The following is a 17405-nucleotide window of genomic DNA, read 5'->3' on the forward strand; positions in this document are numbered from 1 at the left end:
GCGTTACATAGAGTGTGTGTGTGTGTAGGTGAAAGCATAGGCTATTCAAAGATTCATATTTTAGCTCACTTGGCCATACATATATCCTTACCCTTACCTTAGCCCAATTACAACCTTGAAAAGACCTCATGATGTTTGCATTGGTATACTAAATTTTTGTTGATTGGTTAGATGAAGAACAAAGTTTAGAAAGCATGACTAAAGAAGAGTAGAGTGAATTAACCCTAGACACTTGAGAGATTAGAGTGCATATACACTACCAGTGAGGGTTCAATGCTTGATTCTATGTTCCCTACTTTCATGAGCTATATTCTTACAAATTTACTTGTCTTTTATTGTATGATTTGAATTAGTGATATCTGATTTATTTTTGTCTTGAAGAGCTTATTTACTTTTAACCAAGTAGACAGAATCATCTTAGCATATAGTTGCATTCATAGGTTGCATCTCATGAGTCTTACTTTCCCCCATTCATTCTTTATATCTCCTTGAGCTTAGCATGAGGACATGGTAATGTTTAAGTGTGGGAAGATTGATAAACCACTATTTTATGGTTTATCTTGTACTCAATTGAGTGGTTTTTATCAAGTCTTTGCACACTTATTCATACAATTTGCATGGTTTTACAATTCCATCCTAGTTTTGTTATATGATTGAAAACTTGCTTCCTAAGCCTTTAAATTATATATTTTTTATCCCTCTTTTCTACCATTCGATGTCGTGATCTATGTGTTAAGTGTTTTTAGGCTTTATAAGGCAGGAATGGCTTAGAGGATGGAGAGAAAGCTTGCATATATGGAAGGAGCACAAAAAAATAAAGGAGACAACCAGCGAGAAGTGACGTGCACGCATGGCTCACGCGTGCGCGTGCATTGGAGTTCGCACGGCGACGAGTGCGCGTACCTGACGCGTACGCGTGACACGCGAAGATGATCTGCAATGCGTACACGTGACTGACGCGTACATGTGACAAGAAATATCGCCAATCGACGCCTATGCGTGACTGACGCGTACGCGTGACGTGCGCTACCTACAGAAATCTCAGAAAATGCTGAGGGCGAATTTGGGCTGAGTTTGGACCCAGTTTTCAGCCCAGAAACACAGACTAGAGCCAGGGGACAAGCAGAGACTCAACACAAATTCACATTACAGATAGTTTTTAATTTTAGATTGGAATGTTAGAGAGATATCACTCTTCCTCTAGGTTTTCTACATACTCATAGTTTTTATAGTTTATGCTTTTGCTTTGGATATTGAGAAGGGTCACTACCTCCGTTGAAGTTGCTATTATTCTAGTTTGTTTTCTTATTCCTTTACTCTTTTAATTGCCCATTAACCCTGTTCAGATAAGTATGTTTATGATTTTTGGATTTATTAATGCAAGGAATTATTTTTAATTTTAATTGATTTCCAATTATTGTTTAATTTATCATGTCTTCTTTTTATTCCCTTTACATGCTTGAGAATGTTATATTCATGTCAATGGAGTAGTTTCCTAACTTGATTGGGAGTTGATTAAAAGGAGACCCTTGAGTTGGAATACTCAAGTGTAATTCTAATTGGAAGTTGCTGGCTAACTCTCTAGTCTCTAACTCTAATCCTTCCTTAGGAGAGGATTAGGACTTGAGGATAGAGTTGGTTGGTTAGTTACTTGACTTTCCTTTCTTCAGCAAGGGATGACCAAGAAGAACAACAACCTTTTACTATTACACTTGGGAAATTCAACAAGGATAGAACTTCGAATTAATCTTCTCCCTGTCAAGGCTTTTATCTTCATTATATAAATTCTCTCGCCAATTTTCATTGCTTTAATTTATAATTATTTACTTTTCTGTTTCTCAACTCAAAAATTTCTCGGAAAACCCCTGACCAATAAACTGCACTCTTTTGTCAACTCATTGGGAGACGACTTGGGATTCTACTCCCAGTATTTTTATTCTCAATTTGTGACAATTTTTTTAAATTGATAAGCAGAATTTTCGTCGGTTAAGAACTGTACTTGCAACGCTACTTTTACTAAAATTTCTTAATCGTCAATTTTCCGCTACGTCACTTACTCTCTAAGAAACCTGTCTATGCTGCTCCTCATAGAGGTTGAAGGAGAGATAGGAGCTTACACTACAAGAAAAATACCCATTCAGCCACACTTTTTTTAAGCTACATTTGAAAAGCGTAGCCTATTCTATGAATAGGCTACGCTTTTCTCCATGTTGCCTTTTTATAAGAGAAAAGGATACACAATTGTGGCATCATTTAAAAAGTGTAGCCTTAGGTATTTTAGAAATCACTTATAAAGCGTAGCCGTAGGTTGATATCTATAGGTTCACTTTTCGTATCAAAGAGGACGCTTTTAAAGGGTAGCCTATTTGTTAAGTTTTGGGTGCATTTTAAAAGTGATGCCTAATGTATCTAGAGCAAAAAATTTGCCACTGAGTGAATTTTTTCCCTCTTAATTTTTTCCTGGCGTAAGGACGCACACTCAGCTCACACTTGGTGAAAATTTTCCTTCCAAGAGAAGAAAACTCTTTCACCTTTCACCTTTCACCTTTCAAAGAAGAAAACCAAGAGTGACCGGTGTTTTCACTACTTCTTCTGTTTGTAGTGGTCTCGAATGAAGGGTTATTTTCTTCTTCCTTACGTTTGCTTTCCTTAGTGAAGGGTTCAGAGAAGAAAACCCTCAGCTCAAACTCAGCTCACACTCAGAGAGAAAACCCTCAGCTCACACTCAGCTCGTCATCACCCTTTCACCTTTCAGAGAAGAAAACCCTCCAAGAGTCACCATTCACCGCGCGAAGAAAACCCTTTCAGAAAACCCTTCTGCATCCCGCGAATCGAAAACCCTCACCATCGCGAAGATCGAACCCCAGTCACCACTCACCACCACACACCACTCACCACTAACCACTGACCGTCGCTCCTCTTCGCCCTCCTGCACTGATCGTTGCGCGCCGCCCACACCGTCGTCGATCTCTGCGCTTCTCGTCGTCCTCTCTGTGCTCACGTCGTCGATTAGGTATGTATTAATTTTCATTTGATTCTGAAATTTGGGGGGTTTAGGGTTCCGATTTTAGTAACCGGTTTCTGCTCTGTAATCACAAACACAACAACTATGGTCTTGTTTATTTCTTGTATTTCAATTAGAATGTTGAAATTTGAGAGTAACGCATGAGCCAGATACGCCATTTTTGAGCTGAAATCATATTTGGTTTGGGTGACATTTTAAGATGTTTATTTATTTTTCAGGTGACATTTGTATTGAACTGTATTTAGTTAATTAGATTCCAGTAATTTGTTTGGTGTTTTGTTCACGGCATCTGAGGCCAAGACATTCTTTTTTACCATTTGATCACGAAAATTTTCTAAACACTTGAATAGTTTTGATTCCATCCAATACCCAATTCTGTGTTTAGGGTAATCAACGGTGCTGGAGGATTGCTTCTAAATTTATGAATTTAATTAATTTGTTACAAAATTAAATGGTTTGTTGAAGAAAAAGTTTATTTGTCCCATCATGGTTTGGATTTGTGGTTGCAATTCTAGCTGCAGTAAAATTTGCAGTTGATGCTGCTATAATTGTTGTAAAGGGCTATAAAATTGTAACATCAGTGCCCGTAATCTTGGTTGCAGAGTTTGAAAAAAAGGTTCTGTTTGCTTTACGTTCTTAATTCTTATGGCCAATTTTGACCTTTCAAGAAAGCCGGAGATGTTTGCCGGATTGCAGTTCACCAGCTCTCCGGTCACCAGGTCTCTCTCTCTATCTCTCTTGCTATTTATGTTCTCGCGTCCTGTTTGACTTCAAAAATCTGTGATTGGGGTTTCTATTTGAATTTGATTTGGGATTCAACTCTTATGATTAGAATTTATTGCTGATGATTAAGGTTCTAGTTTTAATTGATTGCCTATTCAGCTGCTGTGTTTAGGAAAGGCGAAGGGATGAGTTTACAAGAATGAGATTGCAGCTTAGAATTCCTGCAATTGAAAGGGTTTTTTTTACATGTGAAGATTCTGTACAGTATTTTGAAAATGGATTTCATATTCTTAAAGGTGAGTAGTATGTAAACATTTTCTTCTAAATTTAATGAACCTACTTTACATTTACTCCATCTTTCTCTTTATGCTGCTCATTTTTACTTAGATTTGGCAAATTAAATGTGCTGCAGTTCTTTCCAACTGCTGAGGAGTCAATGGATTACTATAATGAAAAATGATGTGTTGATGGAAAAGGACTTGTTCTGCCCAGTCAGATTGTAAGGTCAGCTTTGCTATGTGCTAGTTCGGCCGAAAATTGGGGATTCTGGAGTATTACACTCTTGCTTCTTCTTGTTTTATGTCTTACCTCTTACTTTATCTTTTGTTTAGAGGTATGTCAAATATTATATATGGAGGGACCAAATCCAGTTTCAAGTGCACAAGGAAGCACGTCAGAAAATTCAGGTTTGTTCTTATCTTCAGTTGCTGGCTCAGTTCATTAGGAATCTTTTGCATCCCAACAGAGATTAGCAGGCCATAATTTTTTTCTTGATTAATTTTTTCCTTTGATTTTTCATTCATTTTTTTCTTCTCTTCTTAATTTCCATTTCTACTGATGTTCTTATGCGTTACAACAATTTTTCGCTATTTCAATTTATTGCAATTTCTGTCCAAAAATTAAAAGAACTTTTGTTATTTGTTCTTATCATAAGTTGACCCCTTTATTGTATAATAGGACATGGTTTGCCTGTTCTAAATAAAGAAGGTAATCTGGCATCTCTAGATACTGATGAAGGAGGTTGGGTCTTCGATTCTTCATCTTCTGAGGTACAAATGTTACATCGAGTTATCCTATATTCCTTGTATCTACTGATTTTGTGGAGTATTTAGTGGAATTGATTTTAGAAAATGATATTGAATTGGTAAATAATTCTGGTATGACAGTGCTACAATACGCTGCTTATAGTTGGGATGAGAATATTAACATCAAGATTGCAAAATGTTGTGTTTGTAATTGAGAGGGAGTGAACTTTTCAATTATGATTTCTTTTGTATATAATAGGTTCAATATCCTGGAGTTCAGCATATCATAATGATAGATATCCATAACTTGCAAGCATTTGCTTTGTACATGCAAAAGGCAGATATCAAATTTGATCTATGTTCAATAACAACAGAAATGGAAACATAGGTGAACTTCCTTTTCTGATTATATTGACACTTTGTTGGTTCACACCTCATATATATTCCACACTTCCACAAAATCCTGCATTTTATTTTAGAATATTATAAAATTTCATTCGAGAGGTTGATTTAACTGGAAATTATCTATGTCAAGTTTATCTTTAACTTGGATACTCCTTGGTCATTCAGATTTCTTCAAAGACTTGAAACAGATTCAGCAACTGTGAAAAAAATCAGACAGGCGATTGACAACCAAACTGAAGTTACTGTACAACTCATTAATTATACAAAGACCGGTAAGCAAGTCTAATGTTTCTGCACAGAAAACTAATTTAATAGGCAAAGTTAATATAAAATGATAGGAAATGTTAGCAATTTTTTCCCTTATTAGCACTATTTAGTTCATTAAAAGGAAACAAAATACTATGAAGCTCGGTAGTGCTGCAGTTATTATTCCTATTATCTTTAACCTACAAAAAGATGCTGCTTTGTTATCACAACATTTTGTACTGTCCTGAATGGAGAAGGAGGAGCTATTTCAGTAGCTCTTGTCTTGAATCAAAATGCTGCCAAGGTAGCTGCGGCTTCGGAAACTGCTGCATTCTCCCAAAATCCTGCACTTGTTCTTGCTCCAGTTATCCCAAGGTATGCCTTTGTTGCTGTTGTACAAAGTCCTTTTGGAGAAGTATTTTCTGATGTTTCTGATGTTAGTATTTCAAATGCCATCTAAATAATACAGTGTCCAAGGCAATGAAAAGAGCTAACTTCTTTTTCATGTGATTGGTTATTTGGATATTATGGGCTTGATTGTGTAAATGTGTAACTATGATGACAGGGTGAAGTGGATGCTGTTTTTGTTCATGCTATACTGGCAGTGTGAAACTTGCAGTGTGTCTAGTGATTCTTTGATAGTGCTAGTTCAGTTGGATTTTTCATTTCTTCTTGCACTGGGATTTCCCTATAAGCCACATGGTTTACTGTTGCATTTGTCAGTTTGTTTTACACTTTGTCTACTTACTTTATATATTCTTTCCAATTTACTGGAATTTTGGTTTGTTTGATTTTCTGGATAGATGTACCGATAATTCACCCTGTTTGCATATTTGTGTTTTGCAGAGTCAACTGAAGGCTAAGTGGGAAGAGTAGAAGAAATTGCTTGAGAAGGCAAGAAATGACGCTGAGAAGAAATATGATGAAATAAATGAGCAGGTTTTCTTTTCACCCGTTTAGTTTGACTGATGCCTTATTCAGTTATCCTTCAGTGTTCTTGTTGAATTATTGTGTCCTAACTTGCTCTTATTGTCTAGTATTAAACTGTTGTCTACCCAACACATTAAAAAATTGTGGTCCATTGATGTGTATATGAGGAATTCATTATTTATTTGGTATCTTTGGTGAGTGTTGGTTGCAGTTTGCAACCTAAGATCAGTTACAGTTAGCAAGTCTAGTTAATCACTGTCAATGTGTAGTCTGTGCCACTGTCGGTGATTGAATGACCTCTTCCTCCTAACTCTGTATTTTCTCTTTATCTTCAACTCAAAATATAAAAGAAATAATGGGTCACATTGTAATGCAATTTAAACAGCATGTCCATAAACTGTATTTGATAGTAGGCAGTAACACTGTTTCTTCCTTATGGCAAGCCCACATAGTGTGAACTATTTTTATTATTTATATTTTATTGCATTGGTTTCTTTCAAATTACTTGTGTGATTGATGTCATCAACCTCCTTCAGAATAAAATACTTCATAGCCATCTTGAAGCTTTGCATATTCGGAAGGCAAAGAAGGAGCACAATGCTGCTGGTATATCATTTGGAAGTAGTAGTGCAGATACATTTGGTGATGCTGGTCTTCAAACTGTGATGACTTGTCTCTGGAATTCAAAAGAAATTGTAAATACTTTTCATGTTCTGCAAATTTGTTTCGCTTGTATATTTGTATATTCATTTTAAGTTCTCTACTTTCACAGTCAGAAACAGAAGTGTCAGCTTTGATATTAGTAGTAGTAAATTTTAAGTGATATTATGGTTATTTTGATATTATTTAAAGAAATTATTTAGTATAATTATGTATTTATTTTTATTTTATAATATTCAACTCATTTAAATAAAAATGCAGAATTATTATACATGTAATCATATTAACTATTATGTTGTATTGATAATTATTAGATAATTATATATATATATAGAAAAAAAAAAAACAAGACCTAAGGCTACACTTATATACAGTAGCTATATTATACAAAAAAAAAAAATCGAGACCTAAGGCTACACTTATATACAGTAGCTATAGTATATATATAAAAAAAAAGAGGGACCTAAGGCTACGCTTATAAAAAGTAGCCATGGTATACAATGTGGCTACGCTTTACAAGTGATGCAATAGCGTTAAAAAGCGTAGCCTATTATGGAAGAATGAAAGCTGAAAAGCGTAGCCTTTGGTCCTGGACAGCATCACTTGAAAAGCGTAGCCTATTCCTAAACGCCAAAAGCGTAGCCCTTGGTGCAGAAAAGCGTAGCCTTTGAGAATAGGCAACGGCCGAATAGGAATCACCCCAAAAAGCGTAGCCATAGCCCAAAAAGCGTAGCCGTAGCCTAAGGCATCATTTTTTTTCACTTTTGGCTACACTTTTCAAGTGTACCTGAATGGGTGTTTTTCTTGTAGTGTTATTTTGGTATTTTGATGTATTTTAGGACACCTATGTATGTATATATATATACTCCGGCCAGCCTTGGTTTCGCAGGCTAAGTCAGGAGCTAGTTATGTTGTAAACTTGGCCTTCTTTTACTCTATTACTTATTCTTATCTTTATCTTTTAAGTTTCTTAGCACGTAAGTAATCGTATCTCTTGAGCATTGCGCTTTTCATTTTGCGACTTTTGTTTACCCGTTTTGTTTAAGGCTCCTAGTATATTATCTTTTTCCTCTATTATGTATTTATTCTGCTGTTTAGAGGTCCGTAACACCACACTACCTCTATTCTACGACTTAAGCGTAAAAATCTGTATAGTAGGGTGTTACAGATCCCACGAGGATTAACGGATTAAGCAAACAATAGTTGATTGATTATTCTAGTTAGACAAATATTAAAGAGAGATAATCAACAAGAAATGTAAATGACATGAAAGTAAAAGGAAAGTAATAAAGTGCATGAAAGTAAATGACATAAATGTAAAGTACAAGAAAGTAAAGTGTTGGAAAATAAATGACCATAAAGTAAATATAAGAACAAAAGATAAAATAAATATTGGGATCAAGAGATATTGCATTCTCCAGATTAATTGATTTAATCTCATCTTCAATCATGCAACTCATTGACGTCTTGGCAATCATGAGTGATTGAGTCCCAATTCCTTGGTAAATTAATCTCCCCAATCTTGATCAATAGCCAATTCCTTGGTCTAGTTGCTCATGAAAAGAGATAAAGCTTATTCCCTGATTATACCACACATCCTCATGGATCCAAGTAATGGGTAGTGGTGCAGAATTTATAACCACAAACTAACCGACAAGTGCACCGGGTCGTACTAAGTAGTACCTCAAGTTAATAAGGGTCGATCCCACAAGGATTGATGGACTAAGAAACAATGGTTGATTAATTTACTTATTTAGACAAACAGAAAATGGTGTTGAGAGTTCAAATTGCATCAAACAGTAATTCAGAGAATCAGAAAGCATGCAGTAAGTTGTTTGTGAAATATATGGAGAAAACAGTTAAGGCTTCAGAGATATCTATCTTCCGGATTAACTTTTCTTACTAACTATCTTAATCATGCAGGATTCATTTCATGGCAAACTAAATGTGACTAAACCCTAATTCCTTAGACCTTTTTAGTCTCCTCTAACCTTCATCAACCGCCAATTCCTTGGTCACTTAATTCCAATTAGAGGGTGAAGTTCAATTCTAGTTTATATTCCACAGAAACCCTAATTATCCAAATTAAATATAAGAGGATTATATGTCACGTATCCCGTTAAGTCTAGATAATTAGAAATTTAGGAGAAATTGTTTTCAAGTTGTTGTTCAAGTAAAGAGCTTTTCCATGTTAGACACGAACTCAATTAGAACAAGGGTCATACTTCCGTTCCACCCAGATTCATAAGATAAAGAACGAAAACAATTATTGAAATAGAAATCAGTACATAAATTTAAATAGAAAAATAATAGTATCAATCCATACAATAGACAGAGCTCCTAACCTTAACAGTGGAGCTTTAGCTGCTCATGATTCAGAGAGAAAACTAGGATTCAGAAAAACTGTAAATTGTGGAATGAGTAGAAGAGAAGAGAAGAGCCCGAATGGCTGAATTTTTTCCCTTTTATATCTAATCCTAATTGATGTAAATTATATTTCCTGAAACTCAATAATATATTTTCCTATTTTAAAATAAAAAATAAAGTTTAATCAAGATTATAGATTAATTCGTACAGGCCTTGTATGATGAAGAGGGGCCACTTTCATTCTCAAGTGTGGCACCAAACTTGAGCATCTTCAAGTTTGGTGTGAAGTGATCCGAAAGCTCCCCCTTGGTTCTCTTTGCTGGCGCCAAACTTGAGCATCTTCAAGTTTGGCGTGAAGTGGTCCGCAAGCACTCCTTAGAAACTTTGAGTGTGGCACCAAACTTGTGTAACGTCAAGTTTAGCTTGAAGTCACACGTGAAGCACTCCTAGGAAAATCCTTGCTGGCGCCAAACTTGAGCATCTTCAAGTTTGGCTTGAGCATATCCGCAATGTATTCTTGAGGGATGAGTGGGTGGCACCAAACTTGGAGAATCCCAAGTTTGGCGCCGTGAAGGCAGAAAGCAATGCGAGTTTGTGAAGCACTCCTGGTCCTTCTGTAACTTCATTTCTTCACATAAACTCTGTTAAATTCGTTCAAAACGCTACCTCAAATAACAAAATTGCACAAAACTCAAAGTAGCATTCATGGTGGCTAAAACATATTTAATTATTGATTAAACTTAACAATTCAAATGCAAATTCACTAGGAAAATGTAGGAAAGATGCTCATGCATCAGGTAGATCTAGCGTCACAATTATCTAATCCCAAAACCTAAATCTACTCAATGTGAGAAAGTATTTCAAGCATGGTTTTATGATTTCTCTTCCAAGGTTCACATAAAACCCAAATACATTCAATCTCTTTTCCAAGATAATTGAATGCTAACATGAAGAAAAAAATTCCTTCTAGTAAATTAAAGAGAGATGAAGAGAAGAAGAAGAATAAAAATAATTTAATCCATCAAATAGCAATAGAGCTTTCTTTCCAAATGGAAAGAGTTAGTGATTTATAACTAAAATATTTACAAGTAAGAAAGTGGAAGAGGAGAGAAGTGTGGGTGAGAAGAGGGAGTCCGAAGACCCCTCCTCCAATTTTGTCCAGAATAATCCCTCAATGTGTGTGTGGTGGTCCTATTTATAGCTATCTTAAATTATAAACTCATGTGAAATCGAAAGCAAATTACAATGAAGTGAAAATGAACTATTCTAGATGCTTCTTGTGGCCTTGATTGATTAACAATTGTGGCTTGAATGAGAGTTGAAGTGGGCTTGGTTGAAGGTTAGGGCTGCAAAGAGATGTTGGCGTGTGGTTTCAAGTGCCACGCCCAATAGAAATTTCTCACTAGAGTATGACCCACTTTGCAATGCTGAAGGGATGGAGTTGTTTGGGCCTCAAAATGAATGTCCACTATAAAGTATTATAGATATTTGGAAATCCTTGGATGTCAGCTTTCTAATGCCACTAGAATTAACTCATTTGGACCTTCGTAGCTCAAGTTATGCCCAGTTGAAGGTGAAGAGGTTAGTCTGTCAAATACCCCGGCATGCCACTCCCATTCTTGCCATGCCACGCCCCTTCTTGGCGTGCCACACCCCTTGTGTATTGAAACTAGTGTGCCACGCCCATTCTTGGCATGCCACACCCCTTGTGAAAGTAAAATTGGCGTGCCACGCCCATGTTTGGCGTGCCACGCCCATAGACATGTCCAGCTTGTGACGCTGAAAGAATTATCTTTGTCACCTCCATATTTAAAATCCACTAAATTGTTATAGATCATTGGAAAGATCTAGATGTCCACTTTCCAACGCCACTAAAATCACATCATTTGAACATCTACAACTCAAGTTATGTTCCTTTGAAGATGAAGAGGTCAGGATGGTATCTCTACAGGGACGTGTTCTGCTCCTTCATGTTTTTGAGGTTAATATCCTCCTCAATTCCAGTGTCCACTATATAGTGTTATATGTGGTTGGAAAGTGCTGGATGTGTACTTTCTAATGGCACAGGAATCACTTCATTTAGAGCTTTGTAGCTCAAGATATGTTCATTTGAATGGGAGAGGTTGGTGCACGAATTGTAAATCACACTTTTCACAACTCGTACCACTAATCAGCAAGTGCACTGGGTCGTCCAAGTAATACCTTACGTGAGTAAGGGTCGAATCCCACAGAGATTGTTGGCTTGAATCAATCTATGGTTATCTTGTAATTCTTAGTCAGGATATCAATTATAATTATCAGTTTGGATTGAGAAAAATAAAAGAGCAAGAATTAAATACTTGTTATGCAGTAATGGAGAATATGTTGGAGTTTTGGAGATGCTTTGTCTTCTGAATCTCTGCTTTCCCCCTGGCTTCTTCTTCACGCACGCAAGGTTCCTCCTATGGCAAGCTGTGTGTTGGTGGATCACCATTATCAATGGCTACCATCTGTCCTCTCAGTGAAAATGGTCCAGGTGCGCTGTCACTGCATGGCTAATCATCTGTCGGTTCTCACTCATGCTGGAATAGGATCCATTGATCCTTTTGCGTCTGTCACTACGCCCAACCCTTGTGAGTTTAAAGCTCGTCACAGTCATTCAATCCTTGAATCCTACTCGGAATACCACAGACAAGGTTTAGACTTTCCGGATTCTCAAGAGTGCTGCCAATGGATTCTAGCTTATACCACAAAAATTCTGATTAAGGAATCCAAGAGATACTCATTCAATCGAAGGTAGAATGGGAGTGGTTGTCAGGCATGCGTTCATATATTGAAAATGGTGATGAGTGTCACGGATCATCACATTCATCATATTGAAGTGCGAATGAACATCTTAGATAGAAACAAGCGTGTTTGAATAGAAAACAGAAATAATTGTATTAATTCATCGAGACACAGTAGAGCTCCTCACCCCTAACAATGGAGTTTAGAGACTCATTCCGTCAAAGAGTACAAAGTTCAAATCTAAAAATGTCATGAGATACAAAATAAATCTCTAAAAGTTGTTTAAATACTAAACTAGTAACCTAGGTTTACAGAAAATGAGTAAACTAAGATAGATAGTGCAGAAATCCACTTCTGGAGCCCACTTGGTGTGTGCTGGGGCTGAGACTTGAGCTTTACATGTGCCTAGGCTGTTTCCAGAGTTAAACGCCAGGTTGTAACCTGTTTCTGGCGTTTAACTCCAACTTGTAACCTGTTTCTGGCGTTTAACGCCAGAATGCAACATGTAACTGGCGTTGAACGCCAGTTTACGTCATTTATCCTTGAGTAAAGTATGGACTATTATATATTTCTGGAAAGCCCTGGATGTCTACTTTCCAACGCAATTAAGATCGTGCCATTTGGACTCTTTTAGCACCAGAAAATCCATTTCGAGTGCAGGGAGGTCAGAATTCAATAACATCTGCAGTCCTTTTTCAGCCTGAATCAGATTTTTGCTCAACACCCTCAATTACAGGCAGAAAATACCTGAAATCATAGAAAAACACATAAGCTCATAATAAAGTCCAGAAATATGAATTTTGCCTAGAAACTAATAAAAATATACTAAAAACCAACTAAAATATGCTAAAAACTACATGAAATTACCCTAAAAAAGCGTATAAAATATCCGCTCATCACAACACCAAACTTAAACTGTTGCTTGTCCCCAAGCAACAAGACAAATAAAATAGGATGAAAAGAAATCAAGAAGCAATAATATCTCAGAGTTTTAAGTGAAGCTCAGATTCTAATCAAATGAGTGGGACTAGTAGCATTTTGCTTCCGAACAGTTTTGGCATTTCACTTTATCCTTTGAAATTCAGAATGATTGGCATCCATAGGAACTCAGAATTCAGATAGTATTATTGATTCTCCTAGTTTAGTATGTTGATCCTTGAACACAGCTACTTTATGAGTCTTGGCCGTGGCCCTAAGCACTTTGTTTTCCAGTATTACCACCGGATACATAAATGCCACAGACACATAACTGGGTGAAGCTTTTTAGATTGTGACTTAGCTTTGCTAAAGTCTCTAATTAGAGGTGTCCAGAGTTCTTAAGTAGTTTTTGCTTTGGACCTCGACTTTAACCGCTCAGTCTCAAGTTTTCACTTGACACCTTCACGCCACAAGCACATGGTTAGGGACAGCTTAGTTTAGCCGCTTAGGCCAGGATTTTATTCCTTTTAGACCCTCCTATCCATTAATGCTCAAAGCCTTGGATCCTTTTTACCCTTGCCTTTTGGTTTTAAGGGCTACTGGCTTTTTCTACTGCTCCTTCTTCTTCTTTTTTTTTTGCTGCTTTTTCTTGCTTCAAGAATCAATTTCATGATTTTTCAGATCATCAATAACATTTCTCTTGTTCATCATTCTTTCAGGAGCCAACAATTTTAACATTCATAAAATTCAATATCAAAAACATGCACTATTTAGGCATTCATTCAGAAGACAAAAAGCATTGCCACCACATATAGATAATTAGAATTTTCCTTATTAAGAACTCGAAAAAATATTGCCTCCTTATTCTAAAAATCTGCTATTTTATTCATGTTTGATGATGATGAGAAAAATAAATTATAGCTTAATTGGAGATAAAATCAAAATAGAGATACTAATTACTACTACTCATATATAACTTCTAAGGTAAATTTCTAATAAGAACAATTATCACAGAGTTAAGGCTAAGATTAGAACTCAACAACCTTGAATTTGGGAGGTGGATGCCTCTTTAGTCTGTGGAGTGCTTGGCCCTTCAAGAGATAGCTTCTGGCGCTTCTGTTCCTTCAGTTCACGCCCTTGCTCTTCTTGTTCTCTAAGCAGTTTGCAGAGCATGCTATTTTGATTTTGCTGTTCTTTCTTCAGTTGATCCACAGCTTCTTGCAACTTGGTGACAGATGCTTCTAGGCGCTCCCAGTATTCAATTTGAGGGATTTCCAGGAGGAACTCCTGTGCTCTCCTCTTGATGGGTTCGTCCTGCACTTGTTGTCCTTCCATAGACTTTTTGGTGATTGGTAGCTCAACTGGGATGTACTCATCTACTCCCATTTTTATCCCAGCATCTTTACATAACAGAGAGACCAAGCTTAGATAAGCCCATCTGGCATCTTTGGAGTTCTTGTTTGCAATCTTGTAAAGCTCACAAGCAATCAGCTGATGAACTTCCACTTCCTTTTCCAGCATAATGCAATGAATCATCACTGCTCTTCTGATGGTGACCTCAGAGTGGTTGCTAGTGGGCAATATAGAGCACCCAATGAAGTCCAGCCAGCCTCTGGCGACTGGTTTGAGATCTCCTCTTTTGAGTTGGTTCGGGGCACCCTTTGTGTTGGTTGTCCGTTTAGCTCCAGGGAGACATATGTCCTCTAGGATCTTGTCCAAGTTCAGGTTTGATCTCATCATTCTCCTATTAAAGGAGTCTGGGTCATCTTGCAGTTGAGGTAGCTTGAAGATCTCCCTTATTTTGTCAGGGTGGGTGTGAACAATCTTCCCTCTGACCAGAGTTCTATAGTCATAGAATGCAGTTCCCGCTATTCTCTGCCTGTCCGTCTGCCACATATTTGCGTAGAATTCCTGAACCATGTTTCTTCCCACCTTTGTTTCAGGATTAGCTAGGACTTCCCAGCTCCTGTTTCGAATTTGCTCTTGGATCTCCGGATATTCATCTTCTTTCAGATCGAATTTAACTTCCGGGATCACTAACCTTAGACCCATTATTTTGTAGTAATGGTCTGAATGTTCTTTGGTTAAGAACTTCCCTTGATTCCAAAGTGGTTTTGGAATATTCTCTTTATTGCCTCTTGAGTTGGTTTGTTTTCCCTTAAGAGCCATGATCTTAGTGGGTATTGGCTTAGTGATCACGGATAAACACACCAAACTTAGAGGTTTGCTTGTCCTCAAGTAAAAGAAAAGAAAGGAGTGGGATATGAGGAGAGCCAAGTCTAAATTGTAGAGGTGGGGGGGAGGCCAAACTAGGATTTAAAGGGAAGGGGGGTGGGTTTTCGAAAATTTTGAAGAAGATATGATAAAAGATATGATTTGTAAAAGATAAGTATGATAGGAAAAGGATGCACTTTAAAATTTTAAAAGATATGAATAATATGGAAAATATTTGAAGAAGATAGCTTTGTTTTGAAAAAGATGTTATGAAGATTTGAAAAAGATATTGATGAGTTGAAAAGATTTTAGAAGGAAAAGAGATAGATTTGTTTTGAAAAGGATTTGAAAATAATTTGAAGAGGATAAAAAAAGGGTTTATGAATTAAGATACATTTGATATCTTTTGAAAAAGGATTTGAAAAATTAGGATTAGTAACATGTTTGTGCAAGAAATCATGAATTGAAACATAGAAAATGGAAAAAATTTGAATTGAAAACGAAATTGCCTACTCCCCACAATCCTGGCGTTAAACGCCCAACTGCTGCATGTTTTGGGCGTTTAACGCCCAACTGGTGCTTGGTCTGGGCGTTTAACGCTCATCTGTTGCTTTCAGCTGGCGTTAAAAGCCAGAAACTCCTTTGTCACTTGGCGTTTTTCTGAATGCCCAGGATGCTGTAAATCTGGCGTTTAATGCCCAGATGGCTACCTCTACTGGCGTTAAACGCCCAGTAGATGCTCCTTTTGGGCGTTTAACGCTCAATTGTGCTTCTTACTGGCGTTTTCTTGCCAGTGAGCTCCTTTTTCCTGTTTTGTGCTCTGAATCCTTCTGTATCCCTGTAAACTTATGCAATTGATTCTTTACCTTGTTAATATTGAACTTATATGCTTCAAAAATAAATAAAATAAAGAATAGAATAAAATAAAATAACAGAAAGAGTTTTGCTAATGGCTAGGTTGCCTCCCAGCAAGCGCTTCTTTATTGTCTTTAGCTGGATCTTGCTGAGCTTTTTAATCTAGCCTCAGCCTTGAGCATTCTTGCTCAACATTGCCTTCAAGATAATGTTTGATTCTCTGTCCATTAACAATGAACTTCTTATTAGAATCAATGTCTTGAAGCTCCACATAGCCATATGGTGACACACTTGTAATCACAAATGGTCCCCTCCACCGGGATTTCAGTTTCCCGGGGAATAGCCTGAGCCTAGATTTAAATAGAAGAACCTTCTATCTTGGTTCAAAGACTCTAGATGACAGCTTTTTGTCATGCCATCTTTTTTCTTTCTCTTTGTAGAGCTTGGCATTTTTGAAAGCAGTGAGTCTGAAGTCCTCTAGCTCATTCAGCTGGAGCAATCTTTTTTCTCCAGCTAATTTGGCATCAAAGTTTAGGAATCTGGTTGCCCAGTAGGCTTTGTATTCCAGTTCCACGGGCAGATGACAGGCCTTACCATACACAAGCTGGTATGGAGAGGTCCCTATAGGAGTCTTGAATACTGTTCTGTAAGCCCACAGAGCATCATCCAAGCTTCTTGCCCAATCCTTTCTACTGGTACTTACAGTCCATTCCAGGATTCTTTTCAGTTCTCTGTTAGAGACTTCAGCTTGCCCATTTGTCTCTGGATGATATGGAGTTGCCACTTTGTGGCTAATTCCATACCGGACCATGGCAGAGTAAAGCTATTTGTTGCAGAAGTGAGTGCCCCCATCACTGATTAGTACTCTAGGGACACCAAACCTGCTGAAGATATGTTTCTGGAGGAACTTCAGCACTGTCTTAGTATCATTAGTGGGTGTGGCAATGGCCTCTACCCTTTTAGATACATAGTCAACTGCAACCAGAATCTAAGTGTTTGACTGTGATGGTGGGAAAGGTCCCATGAAGTCAATGCCCCATAGATCAAATAAATCAATCTCCAAGATCCCTTGTTGAGGCATGGCGTAACCATGAGGCAGATTACCAGCTCGCTGGCAACTATCACAGTTACGTACAAACTCTCGGGAATCTTTATAAAGGGTAGGCCAGTAGAAACCACATTGGAGGACCTTGGTGGCTGTTCGCTCGCCTCCGAAATGACCTCCATATTGTGACCCATGGCAATGCCATAAGATCTTCTGTGCTTCTTCT

General features: G+C 37.3%; 2 long non-coding RNA genes across 2 annotated transcripts; both read left to right on the forward strand.

The window, feature by feature from the left end:
- The first annotated feature begins 2705 nt into the window (after positions 1-2705).
- On the forward strand, positions 2706-5161 carry LOC148567417 (uncharacterized). Its single transcript, XR_015880989.1, has 7 exons — positions 2706-3013; positions 3628-3744; positions 3908-4044; positions 4161-4252; positions 4360-4434; positions 4706-4797; positions 5033-5161. It is a non-coding gene; the product is annotated as an uncharacterized LOC148567417 (long non-coding RNA).
- A 518-nt stretch (positions 5162-5679) lies between these two features.
- On the forward strand, positions 5680-7209 carry LOC107637756 (uncharacterized). Its single transcript, XR_015881258.1, has 3 exons — positions 5680-5799; positions 6271-6363; positions 6891-7209. It is a non-coding gene; the product is annotated as an uncharacterized LOC107637756 (long non-coding RNA).
- Positions 7210-17405: the final 10196 nt, after the last annotated feature.

Source organism: Arachis ipaensis, chromosome B4 (genome assembly GCF_059453495.1).
Source record: "Arachis ipaensis isolate K30076 ecotype BB chromosome B4, ASM5945349v1, whole genome shotgun sequence".
NCBI lineage: Eukaryota > Viridiplantae > Streptophyta > Magnoliopsida > Fabales > Fabaceae > Arachis > Arachis ipaensis.